Source organism: Mustela nigripes, chromosome 8 (genome assembly GCF_022355385.1).
Source record: "Mustela nigripes isolate SB6536 chromosome 8, MUSNIG.SB6536, whole genome shotgun sequence".
Classification (NCBI taxonomy): Eukaryota; Metazoa; Chordata; class Mammalia; order Carnivora; family Mustelidae; genus Mustela; species Mustela nigripes.
In genome coordinates, this window is record NC_081564.1 from 70,217,688 (window position 1) to 70,241,834 (window position 24,147).

Below are 24,147 nucleotides of genomic sequence, written 5' to 3' on the forward strand. Positions count from 1 at the left end.
CCCAGGGAGAATTCAGAGTGGAAGGGAGTCAACTAGTGATGTGCAGATAAGGAAGACATCCATGATTTGTAGCACTGACTGATTTGTGTGGTGTGAATATTTGCACCATGGCCAGTTTCAAGCTGCCAACTCGAGGTTACTGTATACTGACTAGGGAAGAGTTAAGCACAGTTCACTGTCCTGAGCTGGTGCAGGCTCCGTCCAGCAGTTGCTGAAGCTCTCAGAATTTCAGAATCCATCCAGTGAAATGTGGGGAGGGATGCTAGTCCACATTTTAGCTTTTGTTTTCCCAGTCTAATCCATTCTCAGTCTTCCCATCATTCTTCCTTTTCAGGTAGATGACTCTGGTGACAGCATTATAGAAGTCAAAGATAATTTATCATAATATGTATCTTGTTCATTTAACCTGTCAAAGGTAATTTAGTTGGTTATTGATAGCAGCAGTGTCTTGCTGCCTGAACAGACTAGTGGCAGGGATGCAAAGAGCAGAGGAGAGAGGCGTCAGGACCTGAATGCAGTGCAGGTGTGGTGCAGCTGGATATGACGAACTTACTTCTAAGACAAGCTTGTCACTCCAGGGTTCCTCTTCTGAACACTGGGGGAGTAATCCTTGAGTCCTCCACAGATTGTGGGTAAGAACTCAGAATTACATAACTCTGAAGGCCATGCCAAGGTCAATTTTTTTTTATTAAGATTTTATTTATTTATGAGAGAACGCAAGAGACTGAGAGAGAGCATGAGCAGGGGAAGGGGCAGAGGGAGAAGCAGGCTCCCTGCTGAGCATGGGGCCGGATGTGGGCTCAATCCCAGGACCCTGGGACCATGACCTGAGCCAATGGCAGAGGCTTAACCCACTGATCCACCCAGGTGCCCCGAAGGTCAAATATTTTATGTGATGCTTCATTTCCTCTAATGGATCTGAGACACACTGTGTATGGGTGTTCAGAAGCCGCAGCATCCCAGTATCAAGCCTGACCAAGTCAGGTGTTTACCCAGAACTATGTGAAGCAGAATAATCAAATGGTGAGTGAGAATCTAGTTAGAGCTTGTTTTGCCAAAGGCCAGTACTATTAAAAAAGGACTGACTTCCTTCCTCTAAAATGCCACATATTCGTGGGCCTCTAGTAATCCTCTCAGCTACTACATGGCATTTACTCTTTTCCTGCTTTCTGCATTGTCTGTGGCTGTAATGTCACCAGATCTGTCAGAGCCTGTGCCAAAGTACAGCTGCCCCAATGGGTCTTATTGATGCACAGGAAGTTCCTAGGGAGATCCAGGTGGTGTCTCAAGGCCATTCCAGTGCAAACCACACTAGCATGACTGAATTTAATAGGAATGATGTGAATTTATAATCATTCCTGAGATTTTAGTGGAAAATCTAAAGACTGTTTTAATTGTTTGTCTCTTCGTTGGCTGAAAACTCTTTCTAAAGATTCAGCAGAGTCCACAGGGCTGAGCTAAGTACTGTGGGTAACAGACTTTCTACCCCTTCTGTAATGAGAGAGTTTCCTAGAAGTGCACCTCCATGGCTTACCCCTTCTCTCAGGCTATTATTCCTTCTCTGAGATTCTCGTTTTGAGAATCCACCACTCAGTAAGATCATTTCCACCTTTCATAGGCCACACAGATTTTATAAAGATGGTGGAAGGGATGGGAGAGAAAGCGATTTCTGGTGCATGAACTACTCCACCTCTTCCTTGTCACTGAAAACACTGACCAGAAGGGCACACTGGTTTGGGAACCGTTGTCCTAGAAGACCCATCTTGGAGTCTCTAAAGATCTTTTTATAGGAAATCACTTATTCAACAGATGTTTAGATAAAGCCAAGGGTCAGACCCAGGGATGCAGCAATATTGCCAGTTGTGAAGAACTGGGGGAGGTCATTCAAAGAGTAGAATGGAGAGTTGAGATGCTGGAGTCTGGAATGAATGTGAGTTGGGATGACAAGAACCATTGAGAGTAGAAGCCGTAAATATTGTTAGAGAGCAAGAGACCATTTTTATGGAGTTCTGGCTAAGTTAACGGAGTCGGGCAGGGTGGAATCTGTGAGCTATATACGATTATTTATTACCAGCCAGCTGGGGCAAGTTGAGGCAGCTTCTCTTTTTGGAGTATCTGCGTTTTAAAGATGAATCTACGTTTTGCTATACTTTGGGTTTATTAGAACATCAGCATACGTGTTGACAAGGCAAAGGTGTGTTAAATATCTTTATGGGTAGTCAATCCTAATAAAGCAGGACATACGCTTAATTATAGTCATTTGATGGTAGCTTTTCTACATTAATTATAATTTTATATAATCTATGCTTGATTTAGCTGAATAATAATGAAGTAGTATTCATATGCTGTGTGTGAAGAGGGTTTTGGACCCTGTATACTTATGAATTATACTCTCAATCTAAATATATAAGCATATATAAATGATATAAAAGCTTTTCAAAAATATCACATTATTAGAACTTCACACTTAAATATAAACAAGATTTCTTTGCAGGTCATTGAAGATACAGGGTAATGTTGAGTGACACGCTTTTTATACACAGATCTGGATTTCACTTAGCCTGTAGTTATGTCAGAAGCTAAGGGCCCAATGAATGGCTCATCTCAGTTCAGAATTTGACTCTGGGGTGAAACGACTATAGTTAAAAGAAATTATTTTTTTGACATTTTGTCACAGTGTTTTTTCCTTATAGTGATTTACTTTGTACATTTACTTGCACCTAGAGATTTCAAAGGAAAAATATATTTAACCCAGTTGCTGCCTTTTTGGCTAGAGGTGGGATTTTCAGAAGAGTGATACTCTCCATCAGCAAATGCAAATGACGTTTGCAAACATCAGAGTCAAAATTGGAAAATCTATTTGCCTGCTCCCTGGCAGCATGCTCTCATTCCCTCATGCCAGTGTTATAACTGCCATCACCCTCTAGAGTCTCTCTGTGGTATTAGTACTAGATTGTTAGTGGTTCTATTAGGCATCATTTCTGGCAAGAAAAATAATACCAGGAACCGTAATTGCTTGGAAATTTTCATTCATTTGTTTTTGATTGTTAAAGACACATTTGCATAATGGATTCTCTAAATCTGTTCACTAGACATGTTCCTTGAACCTCTGCTTCTCAGAATACTGGGATGACTGAAGCAAAAACTAGGTCACTCTGAGTTCCTAAAGCTGACTTTTGGTGATAGAGGGGAACTTGGGGAAGGGACCACGTAAGGAAAAAGTTTCCTGCCAAAGATGATGGACCCAAACTGACCTTAAGGTCATGACATGAGGGTGGAGAGAAAGATGAAATAAGAACTTGGCCAGTCAAGATTCATCATTCTAAATATATTTACATCAAGATTTGTGGAATAAGGATCATAAGACAAGAATGCCAACTAAAAAATCATGTCTATTGCATGAAGAAAAGACAATGAAATATGACATTTGCTTTTTATGTCCTACATTCTGTGTCTGGATAAAATTCTCTAGCATTGTAGGATTTTTTTTTTTTTTTTTTTGGTGGTTCCTGGTGATTTTTAATCCATTCTTCCTCTTCTAATATGATTACAGTTGGGGGTACTGCCACCTGGAGCTGAGAGCTGCTTTCAGTTGGGCAAGGTTTTGTGTTTTTCTTTGCTCCCCAAAAGGATCTCAAGTCTCTTATATTTATTTGTGTATTTTAGTTTGCATGAATGGGAGAAGGAAATAATGTTCAGCAAATCAAAGGTGGCTGAATGGAGTAACAGACTTCATTTCCTGAGGGAATGTTTGAGGGTGATTGAATTGCTCTCAATCTGCAAGCCATGTTTTTACACCATTTTTCTACTTGACTAATTGATTATGACAGGTGTCACCCAAGCTCTGCAGCTCAGTGTGGCCCTGATGCTAAGACAGAAGCAGAGCAAGCAACCTATGTTGATGAAATAGAAAGGCTATGCATGGGCATTTTTCATATTGATTTTTCCAGTATATGATGTCAGTTAATTACTGAGAGCCATTCACTGCATTAATGTAAGCAGTCATTATGACCTTATTTCCAATTGATTTTGTCCCCTGCAAGCATGATCAGCGATTTGTTCATTTGGAGCCAAACAGAACTTGAAATATCCATGGTTGTAAAATATATATAAACATTAGATAATGGTGACTATCATATACCCATAAACCCCCTACAATATAAGTCAACCCCTTACAAAATAAGCATGGATGTATTTGAGTGAGTACCGAAGGAGCAGCACACAGCATTGCCATGCTGGGACTCAGTCATTATACCTAAAGACAGTTTTTGGTTTTGAGATACTGAGTTTTAAGCACACTGCTTTTTCAGTTTCACAACACGATGAAAAAATTTAGAAGATCCACATTGTACCAAGTGAAAGAGGCCAGACACCCAAAAAATTGCATACCTATGAGTCCACGTATATGAAATTCTAGAAAAAGCAAACTGAACCTCTAGTGACAGAAAGCAGGTCACAGGTTTCCAGGAACTGGTGGTGGCAAGAAGAATAGCTACAAGGAAGGAACAGGAGGAAAGTTTTGGGGTTTGGGGCTCTGTTTCATGATTCTGGTGGTAATTTTACAAGTTTATACATCTGTCAGAACTTGACAAATTATATGCTTCAAATGAGTGCAGTCCATTGAACAGAAATCATACCTCAATAAAAGTTGTTTTAAAAAATGAAAAGATCTATTTCTCCTCACTTAAGCACTATTTAGAGAATTACCATAGATTTACCATGTCTCTAATAATACTAAACCATGTGTGCATATGGATGAAAACTTCATATTGCTCAGAATGTACTCTTAGGAGAAATTGAATTGACAATATCCTTCATATATATTAAATATTCAGGCTCCAAAGGAATATTCTGAAAACAATTGAAATTTTCTCTAGTGGACTTAATAATCTCTACTCTCCTGGGAAGAGGAGAGGCATAACTGACCTTTGAGAAGTATTTCATATTGACCTGTATGATAGGTTGGTGTATTCATTTCCCACTGCTGTATAATAAATTACCATAAACTTAGCCATTTAATATGATATACATTTCTTATTTCTTAGGCTCCTTGGGTCAGCACACCAAGCATAGCTTTGTTGAGTTCTCTGGTTCAGGATCTCACTAGCATACAATCCAGATATAAGTCAGAGTCTACTGCAGTCAAGTTTGACCCAACTCCAAGCTTCTAGGTTATTGTCATAATTTGTCTGGAGCTACAGGATCAAGATCCCCATTTCGTTCCCGGCCATTCCCCAATGGCTACCCTTAGATTTCAGAGGCTATCATAGTTCCCTGCCATATGGCCCATTTCATAAACAGTTCACAAAATGGCAGCTCATTTCTTTAATACCATCCGTCTACTAAGACTGAGATTTATAAGATGTTACCTAATCAAGATAGTGCTCCTTCACCTCTGCCAGATAATGTAAGGGAATGCCTGTCTCATCAGTTTTGCCGTATCTGTTGACTATAAGCCCATCTGTACTCAGTGGAAGTACAGTCAACTTAAGTCATCTTATGATGTAGTCATACAGTTGTTTAAGAGAAAGCCCCTTAAATAAATAATTATCTAGTAATATGTTTAAATAAACAAATAAGATACCTTTAAGTAAATTTTTATGTATGTGTTTCAGAAATGCTTAAACAGTATGTGATTTGAATTTTAAATAATAGTGTTATTGGTATACTTAAGTTTTGAGTTAATTTATACTGGTTTGGTTTTTATACAAAATCTCAGGATCATAGCTATGGTACAGAATCAAGCATGTCCTTACAGGCTGCATCAGGCTCTGAAAGAGTTAATGTGCCTCTCTGAAGTTGTCGATTTCCTTCTTCCTCATCAGTAAAATAAGACCTATAATTTGCAAAATGAATCTACATTCTTGAACAGTGACTGAATATAAAAATGGAGTATTTTAATAATTAGCTATTCAATTATCTTATGGTTGCCTACTGTTCATAAAATCAGAAACATAATGTAAAATAACATAGATCATAATATTAGTTACAGATGTCAGCTTCTTCCTTTTTTCATGAAGAAAAGGTGTTAATGAATTACTCTAGACTGATTTCTGACATAATTGCCAGGATTGTACAATATATCATTCTACATTTATGCCACCAAATTAGCATCTGTGATTCATACCAGGGTAGCTTTCTTAATTTTATCATGTACTAAATACATGTTGTTTAGGTTTTCAAAATAACAGGTGGCTCTATACCTTCTAGACTGAAAAGAATTTACAATTCTGTCATGGAATTAGTGAATATTTCAAAGATGACACTAACAATATGCCTGTGGGTTTACAGTAAAATAAGGCTGCAAGTCTGACAAGCTACTAAATACTGCAAGTGCATCAATAATTTGAACCTGAGAAATATGATTTTTAATAATTTTTATCTAATATATTTTTTCATGACAAGTGTACAACACTTAGCACTTAATATTCATTTTAGAATATCAGGAAGGCAGCTACATGTGGTATCAGTAGAAGTTTGTAATGCCCTCTGTTCTTATACAAACTATATGGTTTTATTGCCGCCAAAAGCTTGGGTTTGCAACATTCTCTACCCCTTGATCTGTGTGACCTTAGGTGCATCCTGAACTACCCGGTGTCTCTCATGATACAAAATTACAGTAGATGCCACTTGATGTGTATAAACTGATTTGCACAATACATGATACATAGGGATCATTCAAAAAACAATGATGATACAGTCCCTTATCAAACTCAACCTTGGATGTCCAGTGTTTTTGTCTTTTTCCAGCCTAAACCACTCCCTTGGGGCTAGCAACTAATGGGGCCAAAAGCAGCAGAGTGTGCTATTTCTAATTACACAACTTTCTTCTGGGATCAGGAAGTCATTTGGGCTCACTCTGCCCAAGTGAAAGAGGCAGTTGAAGTTTATGTTATTATATTTGTCTTTAAAATGACCAAAGAGAAACAAAGTAATACTAAAGTGTTTGCCCAATGTAGTGCACTGGTGAAATTGGAATCAGTAAGCACTGTCTCATGATCTAATTCCTAGTTGTTCTTTTTCTTTTTCTTTTTCTTTTTCTTGTTTTTCTTCTTGGACATCTCCTTTATTCAAAAGAAGCTAATGGAATACTTCTTTTCAGACAGTCATTCTTGTATGTGTTTTACAAATTTGCACTCAGTTGACTATTAAAATAGTCTTAGGGGTTAAAATAGTCTTAAGGGTTAGGTATTGCTGTTATCATCCACATTCTATAGATGAGAAAACAGGTCCAGAAAGGAGAGATAATTTGTTGAGGACACATACGTAGTATGTAACCAAAGAAATCTGGCTCTGGAATCTTTACTTAATCACTGTCCTTTGCTGCCTTTAATTTTTAGATGTAATTCTTTTTTTCCTCTAAACCAAAAACACATCAGATAATACTTAACTTCCCCACTCTGTGATCATTAGAGCATCTACTTTATTTAATATTCACTACTCACTCACCAAAGAAGGTATGAATGAGTTATGTGAGTTCCAAGAATGCAAAGGGTTATCTTTTTTACTTCATTTCTATGACCTAGAATGCTGCCTGTAACAGAGGAGGTGCTCAAAAAAAAAAAAAAAAAAACATTTTGAATGAGCAAATTATCAGACAAATAGATAAATGAATGGATAAGTGTACAAATTATATATGTGCCTTGTTATAAGGGAGTTTTTAGTCTACGAAGACAAACCATAATTCAGATAAGTAAACTATAATTCAATAAGAGATAAGTAAAAGGGTTTATGTCTTTTTATTCTCTTCATATTGTTCAAAGAATCTTTCTATATATAAGACTATTCCAGTCTGGGTGAAACAGATTTGCTCAGTTTTAAAATATATATTAGAAAAACATATGGTAAAATCCAAATTAAACAAGATTTTATCTGTGTGGCTCAGTCTCAATCCAGATTAATTTGGTAGAAGTGAAAATGAATTCTTTCACAGAAGTTATCTTGCCATATTTTAGCATGACGTTTCCGTATGGGTGACATTTTTATGAGAGGAAACTGAGAAGCAGAACTAAGAATGGGAAAAAGGGGGTGTTGAAGTGACTTCATTTAAAATATACCCTCAATATACCAGAATCTAAAGAGATCAATAACATAGGGAGGTTAATAGAAAGGATTTGGTAGATGAGTTTCCATCTCCTTATCATTATAAAAAATAATGTCAAGTTTATGTTTTAAAAACTGTGGGCCATTCAATTTGCTCAAAAAGGGAGATAAAGGTAGATATGATCAAGAAGGGAGGCTAATACAATCAAGAGGGAGAATGTTTTTTTGTGTAAAGACTAATATACGCTAAGGGAAAAGAGGAAGAAACTGTCAGTGTGCAGTAATGGGGAGGATGAGGTTATGTTTTTTAAGATTAGAAAGATAAGATCTGAGAGGGGAGTTATATAAAAATGTGTAAAACCATGAAGGATATGGAATGTGGTCACTGATTTATTCAATAGATCCCAGTATCCTATACCCCAAGAATCTACTCAAAATTCAGAAGTAGTTGTTTTAACATGAGTTATAAGTATATTTCATAACATGTAATGAATTTTCAGAGTGAAAATGGCACAGGCAGCCCCCTAATAAGTCATTAGATAACTTATAACATTTTTAATATACATCCCTAAATTTTGCAATCAGTACCATGAGAATCATGAGAATCAGTCAAGTATTTATATAACATGGTCCCTGGTGTAACCTCCGTCAGAGAAAAATCTGCCAGACTCATTGATATTGAGTTGATAACTATAGCTTTCTTTAGATGAGATTATTATGGAAACAAAATTATAATGAAATTACCTAGTGACATATTTTGTGGTTTTTAATGAGCTAAAAATAGTGACATTATCTGAATGTAAGGGTTAGGAAAGTAAGAAAGGTTAGAATAGACATAGGTAGGTAGCTCCTAAAAAAACAAAAACAAACTAGGCTATGTTTTTGGGCAAAGATTCATGAAGCAGAGGGCAACCATGAGTAAGAGTAAAGTGAAATTTAAAATTATTTACCATAACTGCTAATAGTTGAAAATGGAAAAAAGCCTTGGAGGAGAAAGAAGTTGAAATTGCTAACCAAAATGGACTTTATAGTTATGTTGGAATCATAAATTGCCATATGTAGAGGACATATTAAATTATCTGGAAGTTTATCCTAGATCTTAGTTATCTATGATATTCTTACTCTGAAGTAACAAAATCTGTGTTATGTAGGTTTTAGAAATATTATTTTAATTGTATAGATTTTATGAATTCTTCTGGTTATTCAGTCTTTTCACTTGAGTCATTGGTATATAAGTGTTCTCTTCTATGAATTTTAGTTTTCTAGACTTTCCTCAACAAGTTGTTCTCCTCATTCCTTCTCCCCTCCGTCTGCTCCATGGTTATGCGTTTACAAAAAAACAAAGCTTCCCACCAATAACTTTGAATTTTGCTGCCTTGGTTGTTATTACCTTTTCTTACCATCCTTTAGAAAATATTCAGTATTTCTCAAGGAAGCACATAGAACACCAAGCCACCCAAGGTATGGTGGCTGTAAAACCATCTGAGCGCAAATGTCAAACTTCTTACCTGAGAATTTCCCCACATGACAAACATGGTGATTAGCTAGGTCCATGCTGTCTGGGAATTTACTGTGTCAACGTAAGCAAAACAGCTTTTCCATTCTGTCATCTTTAATTTTACTAGCTATTAGCTGCTAAGTAGGTGAAAAATGAAATGAAACAAGAATCTAGTTGGAATCCATTGCATTACTTGTAGGATGAAATACAAAGTGGATACACAGTTAGACTGGTGCCAGGGGATACAGAAGCATCAGCAAGAATCATAAGCACTCTGGGAAGGAGGACAATTTCCAGATGCATTAACACTTTGTCTCTCAAATCTGTGTTTGGAAGTCAGTATGGTGCACATCCCTTTTAACTCTCCAGAAATAATTTTTCCTCACTGACTCGTAGATGTTAGGTCTGACCACACTAAGAATCCTAAAAGTTAACACTGTCCTTGTTTATTTTTTTCTAATTTTTCACTCAGAAGTGAGACGATGCACCCCTAATAGATAAGATTTCTTTTGTCACGTGTCTTCATGGAGTCTACTTTCAGCTAAAATTAAGCAAACAAACAAATAACAGCAACAACAACAAAAAACAATGCTAAGGGCATTAGAGTTGACCTATTAACTATGATTAAAGACACAGCTCCTCCTGTTTTCTAAATTATATATATATGTATATATATATATAATTTTTGATTTACAAAAAACTTGTGAAACTATTACAGAGCTCCTGTATACCCTCATGCCAGTGTCTCCACTGTTAACATCTCCCTTTACCATGCTATGTTTTTCAAAACTAAAAACAACAACAACAACAACAACATTGGGACCAGGACTTCTGGGGAAGATGGTGGAGTTGGACCATTTAAAACTCACCTCATCCCATAGATAGGACACACATAAATATAAATAACCAAGAAAACTACCCAAATACTGAAAGAAAAGAGTCTCCATGGCTAAATGTAGAGAAGAGGCCATGCTAAAAAGGGTGGGAAGGGGGCAGTTGCAGTCAGGAACCAAATGGATTTGTAGGACTGTTAATGGGAGGAAGGCATGCTATGGGCACAGAGAAGAGAGAGGACCAGACCCCAGGTCAGTTATCCCAGGTATGGGAGACCCATATGGGAGAGATGAACCCTTGTAACATTTGGTTTTGAAAATCAGAGTGGCCTAGTAATCAGTGGAGCTTAACACCAGAAACATTAAAAATCAGCAGGCAGAGACAGGAAGGCAGAGTCACATCTTTAAAGAGACAGCACAACAAATAGCCCTGCTGAGATATGTATAAAACCTGCAGTTCAAAAAAATGCCTGGAGTATAGATTAAGGAGATTTATTTACAAATCTCAGAACTTGTGCTGGAGGGCAGGGATCTTTGGCAGACTCCTCTAAGAACAAAAGAGCTGGTGGCTCCTTTTCCCTCTCCAATCCCCCAGCTGAGATATACAGATATATATTGTCAGAACCAGCATAGCAGAAATGCTGTCCACCTAACTTATTAACAGCACACCTCACACCCATTCTGCAGATACACTGCCTCCATGCAATCCATCCTCTCATGGCTGTAAGCCCCCTCCCATAGTAGACCTATGCAGAACTTGTGTGGCACTTCACATGCCACCCCTGCCTAACTTCTCCTGTGGGCCTGCCTTCTGCAATACATCCTTAGCCAGAGGCCTTTCAAAGCAATGCTGCAAGCCTGGCAGTCTGCAAGCAGCCCTAGTGGGCCAAAACTACTCCGGAATGACTCATGTCCCAGGGAGAGGAGATGACAACCACACACACATACCAGTCCCACTGCAGCCCCACAATAGACTGGGCACATACATCAGGTCTGACTACACATCTTACCCACCTACTAAAGCTTCTCAGGGGACAACACAGGGAAAGTGCCCTGCAATTCAGTGCTACTGCATCTTTAGCAAATGCCTTGTCTGACTCAACTGAAGCCCAAGGTGGCCTCAGACTCACCTACTACAGGAAACATACCCTGCTTATAACTAGCAAAGGATCCATTGCATGTGACTGAACTGAAGGCCAAAACAGCTCAGCCACAACAGTAGGACATACACAATACACCCAATACACACAACACACAGGAGACACTTCTGTAGTGCTAAGTTGTGGTGAACAGGGACATTGCAGGGCATTATATGACCAATTCTTATAAGGCCACTACTTTCAAGAACAGGAGACATAGCTGTTCTAACAGAGAAACAGACATAGAGAGTTAGACAAAATGAGAAGACAGAAATATGTCCCAAATAAAGAACAGAGCAAGAGCATAGTGAGAGAGCCAAACAAAATGGAGATCGAGTAATATGTCTGATAAAGAATTTAAACTAATAGCCATAAAGATATTCACTGGACTTGTGAAAAGAGTGGAGGACCTCAGGGAGACTCTCAGAAAAGAGATAGAAAACACAAAAAAAGAGCCAATCAGAGATGAGAACTCAGTAACTGAAATTAAAAATATACTACATGGAATAAATAGTAGACTGGAGAAAGCAGAAGAATGGATCAGCTACCTGGAGGACAGAGTAATGGAAAGCAATCCACCTGAACAGGAGAGAGAAAAAATAAATAAATAAAAATACATAGGCAGGGGTGCCTGGGTGGCTCAGTGGGTTAAGCCGCTGCCTTCGGCTCAGGTCATGATCTCAGAGTCCTGGGATCTAGTCCCACATCGGGCTCTCTGCTCAGCAGGGAGCCTGCTTCCCGCTGTCTCTCTCTCTCTCTGCCAGTCTCTCTACCTACCTGTGATCTCTCTCTGTCAAATAAATAAATAAAATCTTAAAAAAAAAAATACATAGGCAAAACTGCAACATCTTCAAGCATAATAACATTTGCATTTTGGGGATCCCAGAAGAAGAAGAGAGAGAAAGGGGGCAGAAAATTTTATTTATTTAAAAGATTTATTTATTTATTTATTTATTTATTTATTTGACAGATAGAGATCACAAGAAAGTAGAGAGGCAAGCAGAGAGGCAGGCGGTGGGGGGGGGGGGGGGCGGCGGGGGGGGGAAGTAGGCTCTTTGCTGAGCAGAGAGCCCGATGTGGGGCTTGATCCCAGAACCCTGGGATCATGACCTGAGCCAAAGGTAGAGACTTAACCCACTGAGCCACACAGGTGCCCCATAAAATTTATTTGAAGAAATAATAACAAAAAATTCCCTGGAGAAAGCTGGAGAAAGACAGAAATCTATATCCAGGATGCACAGAGAGTCCCCAACAAAATCAACCCAAGGAGGGCCACACCAAGACATAATAATGAAAATGGCAAAAAGTAGTAAAGGAGAGGGAATTTTAAAAGCAGCAAGAGAAAAAAAAAAAACGGATACATACAAGGAAAACCCCAAAAGGTTATCAGCTGTTTTTTTTGGAAGAAAGTTTGTAGACCCGAAGGGCGTGACATAATGTATTCAAAATGATGAAAGAAAATATAACCTGCAACCAAAAATACTTTATCCAGCAAGGCTGTCATTCAGAGTAGAAGGAGATACAGAGTTTCCCAAACAAACAGAAGTTAAAAGAATTCATGACCACAAAACCAGCTCTGAAGAAATGTTAATGAGGACTCTGAGTTGAAAGGAAAGATGATAAGGAGAAGCAAGAAAAGTAAGAAGCACAAACACAGTAATATTTAGTATAGCTATAAAAATCAGTCAAGGGATTCACAAAATGAAAGAATGTGAAGTATAACACTATGTACCTAAAAAGGAGTAAAGAATGGGTTCAAACTTCAGCAACCATCATCTTAATACAGACTGCTATATGCATAAGAGGTTATATATAAACCTAATGGTACCTACAAATCAAAAACTGGTGATAGAAATGCAAAAAATAAAGAGAAAAGAATCTAAGTATATCATTAAAGAAAGTCAGCAAACCATGAGAAAAGAGCAAGAGAAGAAAGGAATAAAGAAAAACTACAAAATCAACCACAAAACAAGTAACAAAATGACAGTAGTAAGTATATACCTACCAATAATTACTTTGAATGTAAATAGACTAAACACACACACACACAAAAAATAGACTAAACACTCCAATCAAAATACATGGAGGGGGTGACAGAATAGATAAAAAAGGAGAACCACTCTATATGCTTTCTACAAGAGACTCATTTCAAACCTAAAGACATGGGCAGGCTGAAAATAAAGGGATAGAACAGCATTTATCATGCAAATAGCAGTAAAGAGAAAGCTAGGGTAGCTATACTGATAACAGAACAACAACAACAAAAATCCTTTAAAACAAGACTTTAAGAGACAAAGAAGGACACTATGTAATTATAAAGGGGAAAATCTAATAAGAAGATCTAATAATTGTAAATATTTATACACCCAACATGGGAAAAATCAAATACATATAAAGCAGCTAATAACACACATAAAGAAACTAATTGATAGTAATGCACTAATAGTAGAGCACTTTAATACCTCACTTGCATTAATGGTTAGATCATCCAGAGAATCAAGGAAACTGTGGTTTTGAATGACACATTGGAGCAGATATATTCAGAACATTCCATCCTAAGACAGCAGAATATACATTCTTTTCAAGTGTACATAGAACATTCTCCAGAATAGATCACATGTTAGACCACAAAACAAGTCTCAACAAATTAAAAAAAAGATTGGAATCATACCAACCACCTTTTCTGACCACAACACTGTGAAGCTAGAAAGCAGTCACAAGAAAAATATCTGGAAAGAGCACAAGTACATGGAGGTTAAATAGCATGCTCTTAGACAGTGAATGGATCAATGGAAAAATCAAGGAGGAAATAAAAAAATACATAGAAACAAATTAAAATGAAATGGTCCAAAATCTTTGGGATGCAACAAAAGCTGTTCTAGGAAGGAGGTTTGTAGCAATACAGGTCCACCTTAAGCAAGCAAGAAAAGTCTCAGGTAAACAGCATAACCTTACACCTAAGGAGCTAGAAAATCAAGAACAAACAAAACCCCAAACCAGTAGAAGGAAGTAAATAATAAAGATTGGATAAGCAATAAAAGAAGTAGAAACTAAAAACAAAAACAAAAGCAAAAAAACAAAAAACACAGTAAATAACTCAATGAAACCAGGAGCTGGTTCTTTGAAAAGATCAACAAAATTGATAAAAATTTATCCAGACTCATCCAAAAATAAAAAGTTAATACCTCTTCTTCTCATTCTGCCCCCAACAAAATAAAAGAGGAAGGAAAGCTTCTAAATTCATTCAATGATACAAGCATCACCCTGATACCAAAACCAGATAAAGCCACTATCAAAAAAAAAAAAAAAAGAGAGAACTGCAGGCCAGTATCTCTGATGAGCACTAATGCAGAAATCCTCAACAAAATATTGCAAACTTTATCCAACAATACATTTAAAAACCGTTCACCATGATCAAGTGAGATTTATTCCTGGGATGCAAGGGTGGTCGCAAATCAATCAACATGATACGTCATATCAACAAGAGAAAGGATAAAAACAATATGATCATTTTAATAGATAGAGAGAAAACATATGACAAAGCACAACATCAATTCATGATAAAAACCCTCAGCAAAGTAGGTTTAGAGGGAACATACCTCAAGATAAGAGAGCTCATATGTGAAAAACATGAAGGCAGGGGTGCCTGCTTGGCTCAGTGGGTTAAGCCTCTGCCTTTGGCTCAGGTCATGATCCCAGGGTCCTGGGACCCAGCCCCACATAAGGCTCTCTGCTCAGCAAGGAGCCTGCTTCCCCCTCTCTTTCTGCCTGCCTCTCTGCCTACTAATGATCTCTTTCTCTCTCTCTCTCTCTCTCTCTCTCTCTGTTAAATAATCAAATAAAATCTTAAAGAAAAAAAAAAGAAAAAGAAAAACATAAAGGTAACATCATCTTTAATGGGAAAAAACAGAGAAATTTTCCCAAAGGTCAGGAACAAAACAAAGATCTCCACTCTCACCACTTTTATTCAACACAATACTAGAAGTCCTAGCCACAGCAACCAGATAACAAAAAGAAATAAAAGATATCCAAGTCAGTAAATAGTAAGTAAAACTTTCACTAGTTGCAGATGACATGATATTATATATAGAAAATCCTAAAATTCCAATAAAGAAATTGCTAGAACTGATAAGTGAATTTAATAAAATCATATGATACAAAATCCATGTACAGAAGACTATTGCATTTCTATACACTAATAATGAAGTAGCAGAAAGAGAAATTAGGAAAACCATCTCATTTGCAGTTGCACCAAAAATAAGATACCTAGAAATAAACCTGGCCAAAGAGATGAAAGATTTGTAATCTAAAAGTTGTAAAACACTGATAAAAGAAATTGAAAATGGTACAAACAGGGCACAAGTGAATAGGGGTGGGAGGGAAGAGCAATGGAAGAGGGAGAGAAGCAGACTCTGCTGAGTGCACACCCTGAAATGAGGCTCAATCTCAGGACCTGAGCCAAAATCACCAGATGCTTAACTGAGTGAGCCACACAGGTGCTCTGGTACTTTGTATTTTTATGGTGACATCCTTTGCAGTGACATGATTATTTTTGGTGGAATTAGTCATTATTCTGACAGATAATAAGAGTTTTCAAATATATTGAAAGCTGCATATACTGATACTATTTTCCCATCTTTTTTGGCTCTGCCTTTCTTACTTACTTTCTTGTCTTGGTTAGTTTAGTTAATTTGTGACAACTATTTGCATATTAGGAAAATCAGTCCTTTATAATATCATTAAAAATACTGTTCCAATTTGTCATGCATATTTTAATCTCACTCATTATGCTTTTCCATACAAAAGCTTTAATTTCAATATGGTGGTAATATTTATTTTTCTTTATGGGTTTTTTTTTTTTTTTGTCATATCCTCACAACTGCCTGCCCATGTGTTTTATGATGAAAAAAATGCAGAGACAGGAGACATTATAATAAGGTTATATAGTAAGTAATGACTCTGGCATAGAATTCCATCATTTTAACATCCTAATCCCAAACCCCGCCACTCCCAGTATTATGTTATCTTTAAGGATAACCATTATCCCTAAAGTGGACTGTGATGCTGCCATTGGGTTCCAAATTCTATCCCATATTTTGATGAATCAGCTTCAGAGAAAAAAAGAGAGAAATAATAAGTAGAAAAACAAACAGGAAAAAGAGACAGAGATGGAAGACACTGTTGCTTCCTAGCATGATAGAACCTTAGTGGTAGCAATCTTATAACCTACCTTACCCTAGAAGATATCTGTCCAGCTACTGACTGAAAGACAATATAGCCTTCCTTCTTATTGCAATCCTAGGATTCTTTTCACTTTGCTCTAGAAAAAAAATGTCATCCATTATACCTCTTGATGAGGAAAAATATGTGGATATAGGTCAAACATATATTTTGCTTTAGTTATAATAGCAACCAAGAATCAAATTTGAAATAGATACATTTATTATCATAGTTGAATACATGTATCCTATATTTCAGAATAATACATGCCCTATGTTATATATGGAATTATTCAATAGATTTACCAGCCATCATTCAAACTGATACGGGCCTTTGAGTAAATCAACACATATATGGATTATTTAAAAAAATCAAACAAGACTTTGTGAAAGACCCATCTTCTTCTGTAGGAATTAATACTGTTCTGTTTAGAGTGAACAAAAAAGAATGCTGGAATTTGATTCACAGCCATAATTTATAAAATAATGTGTTTTTATTACTTGATCATCTGTGATGGCTATTCCTTTTGTTTGCCTACTTAATGGATATGAAGTATGAGTGCTAGGTTCAGATCAATAAGCCTTTTTTATAGTTTACAGCTTTACTAGCATTTTCTTTACTTCAGTACACTAAAAAATAAAAAGAAGGGGGGGAGTTTATGTGAGTGATCACTCAACTGTGGCTGCAAGTTCTCTGTGCTCACTGTCTCAATTCCCAGAAAGGGGACTAGAATAGAATTGTACTGCTTCTCTCACTTATGTGTGTGCTCTCTCTCTCTCTCTCGCTCTCTCTCTCTTTCTCTCTCTCTTTTTCTTTGTCTAATATATCAAACTCAAAAGAAACAGGGTCCTAAGGAAACATATTTCCTATGCATTCTGTGCCCCCTTGTAGTTTTTCAGTGGCTTCATAGTGGTGATATGAGACTCTACTTGTATAGACTTAATTGGAATAAGTAATAATTTATCTTAGTTTTATATCCTCTTTTATTCTATTTATTTCCCTTTAATATGTTTTGGAGGCTATAAAACTTGAGGATGAGTAGCTAGGGGTTAGAGCCAAGTGAACTGCACATGGCTGCTTAATAAACCTCCATGCCCTGTCAATGCACTCCTGGCCTGAGATGCTGCCTCCCATGCTCATTCTCTTCTGGTCTACCAGAAGCATAACATTTGGTGAGTATTTTCTGAAATTCTTATTCTCAGAGACGTTTCAGAACACCAAAACTAGCCCATCCTGGCAATGAGCATTTCCATGGGTACACTTATACAGTAACTTTAAATAAATTATTTAAAAATTTATTTTAAATCCCATGGACAAAGTTGGGCATTTGCCATTAGTAGAACTCACCAAGCCATCAAACGAGATTGCAGCTTTTTTTTTTCTTTTCCCTGAGTGAGCGGACCATGGGCCAGGTGGGTGACTCGGTATCCAGAAACAGTAAAAACAATTCTTAATAGTATCTACATTACTGAAGAGAATAACTAAAACTTTTCAGCTCCCCCTACTTCATTTGTATTATTTTCAACTTACTTTTACTTGAGTTTCTTAACAGAATAATTCAGCTCTTATAAAAAAAAAATTAATACTACCTAGCATTGATTCAATTATTTTTTTTCTTAACAACATAGCTTGTTAGCTATTTTATTTTGGTAGCGTCTCACCAAAGGAAATTGCATAAAAAATATACTGTTTCTTAATGCCTACCATGCTGATTCGTATCAGCAATACATGTGTTCTTTAGATGTTCTTCACGGCTGGAGAAGAGGATTGCATGGCAGCCAGGGACAAAGTGCCATATGGCTGAGATAAGGTGAATGTTGATAAAGGCACGTGAGTGGTGGGAGGGGAGATGTCATAGCTTGTCAGTCTTTATCCCTAGAGGAAGCTCTGGTGACAGGGGAATGATTGAAATGGCACATTTGGGGTCCCTGGGCATTGAGAAGGGATAAATAATGACTAACAATTCAATGACATAAACTCAAGGGAAAGATGGAAACAAAGGGACAGAGTAGAAGTGGAGCTTTCCTACAGTTGGTGAAAGATGCCAGGAAGAGACATTGATGAGAGAGATGATTAAAGGTGGCCTCACAAAGCCTTGAATAGTGACAGATGGGAAACGTACAGTGATTAGTAAGAAAATACAGAGAGAAAAGAGACCTGAAATGAAGTACAGGCTTGCTGAAATAGACATGTGGGATAACAAAAAAGAATGAATTTTCTCTGTAACCTGAGAAAGGAAATAGGGAGAGATATTGAGCTGATCAACTCCTATCCTTGCATGGCAGAAGCACCCTTGTCCCCAACTCACTTGACCTATCAGATTTAGCCCAAATCCTTCCCAAAGCCTTTCCAGTAGGGATCCTAGATTTCCAGCCAGATATCATGAAGCTGGTCCAGCAGAAGCTGACTTTCTGCTTTCCAGATATGAAGACAGATACATAACAATAAACATTCACTGAGTGTGTATCATATGCCAGGTACTGTGAGCAGCCCTTAAATCCAGTTTACATCATCAGTGAATTGGGTCAGTTTTCAAATGTAGAGTGTACAGCTCAGAGAAGCCAAATAGCTTGGGGTTCCAACCCCATCTATTTAATTGCAATATTCTAGTTGAATCCACTTGTTTACAAAAAGGTTGGACTAACCACCGTCTCAACCTGCTTGAGGTCTGCTCCATTTGAATAAACCCTTTTAAAAAGCACTTTCTTAAATAAAGTGAAAATAAAGAATATAATTGGTTCACACATGTATAGGTTGGCCCGTTTCATTTACCAGATATTATTTTCCTATCATTCTGTCTTTTGAAAAACTTTAAACTCTGAGAGATATAGTAATCTCTGCTGACATGATAATATCTTCTAGAATTTTTTTTTCATCTTATATCTTTGTATGGCCATAGATAATCCTTCTTACCATGCAACCTTGTCCTCACAATTCTCTTTGATAGAGAATTGGTTTGGGGATAAGAATCACACTTCAAGTAACAGATTCCCAGATTCTTTTATGGATGCATTAGTCAGCTCAAACTTCTCAGGCTTCTGCTCTGCTTCTTAATGAAAGCATTATTTTTCTTAGAAATTATTCCTATATGAACACATCTTCTACATTTTTTGGCACATAGTTGGATTTTAGGAACCTGTTCCCCTCTCATTTGGTCTGAAATGAAGTAGTCTCATCATAAATCTACATTCCTTTGGAACCTGTCTCAGAGTTCAGCTTTTTAATCTACTTTGTCATTTATTAGCAGAGTAATAGTGATTAGCATGGCCAGCTTGTAGTAATAGCTCAGTCCCCTCCTAGTACATAATCTCAGATACCTATTTTTAAGCTTTCTGAGAGGGAATTTTTTAGTCAAAGTCTTAACATTATAAATTTCACAATTTTCCAGTGCCTTTCATTTAACTAACACTATAAGAATGCATTGGATGCCTAGGATGTCACTAAACATATGCTACTAGATTTGGGGATTAGATTGGTGAACAGTGTAGACTTTGCTTCTACTCTTACAGAAAATACAATTTGGTATAGAATTTAAAAAAAAAAAATGACTAGACCATTAGAATTCAGTATACAAAGTTTCCAGAGGGGACCTTTTCTATTCCTGTGAAAGTCCAGAATGAGGGGCTCCTAAGCCAGGGTGGGAATCAGTGAAGTGACACCTGAGCAGAAGGTTGAAGGAGAAGCCCAGGTCAGGGCGGCAGAGCAGTTGGAGGGAGATATTCCCTCCAGGTTGCTGTACACAAAAGTAGCAGAGGTGAAAGCATGAGATCTTCATGGAACCAATTAAGGTCAATGACCCCAGAAACCTTCCTCTGTGCCCTTCTCAGGCTTACAGTTACCCACGACAACTGAGAACTTAGAACTGGGATGGAAGAAGCAATGTGAGAGGTAGAAGAGATAGGTCCTTGTCGGTGAAGATGGGGGGGACAATCACCAATGGCTGAGCTGGCTTCCGGGTCTGGCCTTGAGACGTGGATTTAAAAAGGCCTTCATGCAGGGCACCTGGGTGGCTCAGTGGGTTAAAGCCTCTGCCTTCAGTTCTGGTCCTGATCTCAGGGTCACAGGATCAAGGCCTGCATCAGGCTTTCTGCTCAGCAAGGAGCCTGCTTCTGCCTTCTCTCTACCTGCCTCTCTGCCTACTCATGATCTCTCACTCTCTGTCAAATAAATAGATAAAAATATTTTAAAAAATTGGAGCCCCTGGGTGGCTCAGTGGGTTAAGCCTCTGCCTTCAGCTCAGGTCGTGATCTTAGGGTCCTGGGATCAAGCTCTGCTCGGCGGGGAGCCTGCTCCCCCCACCCTGCCTGCTTCTCTGTCTACTTGTGATCTCAGCCAAATAAATAAATAAAATCTTTAAAAAATATATTTAAAAAAATAAAATAAATAAAAAGACCTTCATGCAGTTCCTTACACATAGTAATCCCTCCATTAATATTAAATGGACTAATGATTGGATACCTGAAATGATTTACCAAAGAAAATGCAAAAATGTATGATCCAATTCCACAGCACTACTACTATGCTAGTCTGTAAAATGATAAATTAAATAGGTTTCTGGGGATGGATTAGAAATGGTTTAGGGAGAAAGCGTGTTGTGATTTCTAAAACAATCACCCTACTGAAAATTTAGGATGGAATTAGTTTATAAATAAGAGACTATCTCAGACTTAGTAATTGTCTTACATGTATACACCTATGTTCTTAGGGAAAAAGCCAGAGTTTAAAAATGATTTTTTTATGGAGGGGGTGCACTGTTCCTGGAAATACTACAATACCAGGTCCATGTGTGGAGTAGAGAGAGCAAACTCCTCTTCCATCTCCCCGATCCAAAAATCCATTGAATATATTGCCCTCAGTTAGAGGACGTATCAGATATTAATCTGATAAGAACAGATGCTATACTTGATCTTCACTAAAATGCACAGAAGCAATTAAAAATAATTCTTCAAATCAAGCATAACAGTAGAAACTTGATAGACATTCAATAAATATTGATTATTCCATTTTAGAGACTAACCCAATAAATTCTTTTATGTAAAGATTAAGATTTAATGAAATATGGAGATCATTAACTTCCATCTCATATTAATTTAAAATTAAAAAGTCGTTTCAAATCATTATTTTTTATTTTTTTTTATTTATTTTTTTTTTATAAGATTTTTTTTTAAACTTATTTATTTGACAGAGAGAGATCACAGTAGACAGGCAGGCAGAGAGAGAGAGAGAGGGAAGCAGGCTCCCTGCTGAGCAGAGAGCCCGATGCGGGACTTGATCCCAGGACCCTGAGATCATGACCTGAGCTGAAGGCAGTGGCTTAACCCACTGAGCCACCCAGGCGCCCCATCAAATCATTATTTTTTAAAATTCACATTTCTTTGTTTTACTAAAGTTCTCAATATACTGGCTAGAAAACCATGATTCTTTGAATATTGAAAATAATATGAAACCTTAGAAAAAATTGTCATTCTCTATAATTTCAACCTTATATTGCTGAGCATCTTTCTGGCAAGTTTGCAAAATTACTTTGTGAAATATAAAAACTTTAAAGCAAAATGTAAATTTTATGTGCTTCTTCATTTGGACAATTAAAAAACTAGAGTTTGAGGTCAAGGAAACAATGATAAGAAAAAAATGCAAAAGGAAAAGAAATAATATTTGCCCCAAGAACAATTAAATGTTCCTTTAATTTCCTTAATGTTACCCATTTATATTTTACACAAATCTTCAGGCTAATAAGGAGATGATGTGAATAAAACATCTAGTTGATATGGTGGCTACATTTATAGGTATTTTCATTAATAATATGGGGAATGACAAGAAAGTAAGCCTATTGCTTGTTTGATATTAATAAAAATTAAATGTTTTTGTGAATACATCTAATCATAATTCATGTGCCTCATAGGGAGTAGAGGTCAGGCAGTTAATAAGGTTAAGGAAAAAATATCTGTAAACATATAGTAAAATTCTAAGAGAAACAAATTTTCTGGTATCTAGGCAGACATGGCTTTATAGAAAAATTAACCCAATAATGTAATTGTTACCAAGGCTATTGCACTGCCATCATTAAATAGTAGTAATAGTACTAGTAGTAGTAGTAGGGACAAGGAACTTAGAAACCAAAATTTCAAAACTATTCTTTGAATTTCTATTATTTTCAGAAATCACTTCCTTTTTCTGGATTTTATTGTGATAATTTTCTTTGATAAAGAGATTCTTCTAAATAAATTTTTAAAAAAAGACTCTGTTATAGTATGGTAAATTCGCCTCCTCTTCTCCATGACCACAGATAAAGAAGCCGTAACCATGGCAACAGTAATGGGCCAGGGAGATTAGGGCCAGACTGGAGATTAGGTCTCCAAGAGCAAAGAAAAAAGTCCTGATTAGTTCCTTATTGAGACCTTCTGTGGAGACGAGTAACTGTAGAGAGAAAGCATGGAGGATTAGTAAGAACAAAATTAATTCCTTGTACAAAGAAAGAAGCCATCCCTTTGTTAAAAAATGTGTCCGTTCCTTTTCATACGAGGACTGTTTAAATTGAGGTAAAAGGGTCTATGATTAATTCTATTCTGAGCTTTATCTGTGTCATCTGCGTCTAGACTGGCTCTGTGAGAAGGCACTTCTGGAAGCCTGAGGAGAAAAGCATCCTTGCGCAGACTCCCATTGCTCTCCCTCTTGGCAGCCTCTGAATAGGTGGGGAAACCACCTCATTTTTGATGTGATACCATCTCTAAGTGAGGTGCATTTTGGGAAAAAGGAATTGAATTTTTTTTTTCCTGTTCTTTTAAAACTAATTTGTCTAACTTCTTGAGAACTCTCAAAAGATTTATACAGGTCATCCTGGATCATGTTTCGTTTTTTAGAAAATCTTTTGTTTAAAAAAAAAATCTAGTAATAATCCCATTTGCTTTAAACTGGCAAGATGTATAGGGTTTACATTTTGAGAAAATGAGCTATGATTTTGCCAGGATGCATGGATAACGAGGTTACTTGGGGTGTTTTAGATGATAAATTTATAAACCTGAGAATGGTCAGATGGCATGAATATTACTCATATTAAAGGATTTTGTGAAATTAACCTCTAAAAAGACTGTCCTTTTTCAAACTTCAGTTGACAGTGTAAGAAAATGTCACATCCTGGCCAACCCTAGATACTAACATTCTTTTTTTTTTTTTTTTTTTTTAAATTTTTTTTATAAACATATATTTTTATCCCCAGGGGTACAGGTCTGTGAATCACCAGGTTTACACACTTCACAGCACTCACCAAAGCACATACCCTCCCCAATGTCCATAATCCCACCCCCTTCTCCCAAACCCCCTCCCCCCGGCAACCCTCAGTTTGTTTTGTGAGATTAAGAGTCACTTATGGTTTGCCTCCCTCCCAATCCCATCTTGTTTCATTTATTCTTCTTCT

At 37.0% G+C, this 24,147-nt stretch overlaps 1 protein-coding gene and 1 non-coding gene across 2 annotated transcripts in view; one reads left to right on the forward strand and one right to left on the reverse strand.

The window, feature by feature from the left end:
- DCC (DCC netrin 1 receptor) overlaps nucleotides 1-24,147 on the forward strand; it is a 771,150-nt gene that overhangs the window by 400,880 nt on the left and 346,123 nt on the right. The gene's annotated exons all lie outside the window — the stretch shown is intronic.
- On the reverse strand, nucleotides 21,475-21,665 carry LOC132024071 (U2 spliceosomal RNA). The gene has a single exon (XR_009406180.1). It is a non-coding gene; the product is annotated as a U2 spliceosomal RNA (small nuclear RNA).